This window comes from Trachymyrmex cornetzi, unplaced genomic scaffold (assembly GCF_001594075.2).
Source record: "Trachymyrmex cornetzi isolate Tcor2-1 unplaced genomic scaffold, Tcor1.1 scaffold23, whole genome shotgun sequence".
Taxonomy (NCBI): domain Eukaryota; kingdom Metazoa; phylum Arthropoda; class Insecta; order Hymenoptera; family Formicidae; genus Trachymyrmex; species Trachymyrmex cornetzi.
In genome coordinates, this window is record NW_017296956.1 from 837,868 (window position 1) to 838,476 (window position 609).

The following is a 609-nucleotide window of genomic DNA, read 5'->3' on the forward strand; positions in this document are numbered from 1 at the left end:
TTGTGGAAGAAATGATATATTATTTAAAAGTGAATTAGTTTCGATAAAAGAGATACTTATTAATCACTTAATATCTTTTATTTCAGAGAATGATAAGTTAGAAACTGATGATTAATCACGTTTGCTGTTTAGTGGAACTAATGATATATATCATTCGTATAAAAGATCAATATTTAACAAGTAAGTTAATGAAAAATTGTCAATGTGAGCCAACACAAGATGTTCCTTTGTGAAATAACTGTCATATATTATAAATCTATAGTATAAATTACAGACGTTACGACATCATTATTGCGTCCTCTTTATATGTAGGAATAACATATCCTAGATGTAGTAAGCGTCCCAATGAAATAAATTAAAGTTTCTTACTATATCTAGAATATGGTTAATACATTTGAAGCAAACGCAATAATGATGTCGAAACGTCTGCAATTTATACTTGTGATTTATAATTTTTTATTATTTACTTAACTCTAATGATATGTATCATGTGTATAAAAGATTCTCTCTATGGAATTTTAAAATTATATATAAACTTACATTTTTAAAAAAAAAGGTAAAATAAGCACTAGCGTTGGTGAAACTGATAACTAATCACGTTTGCTGTTT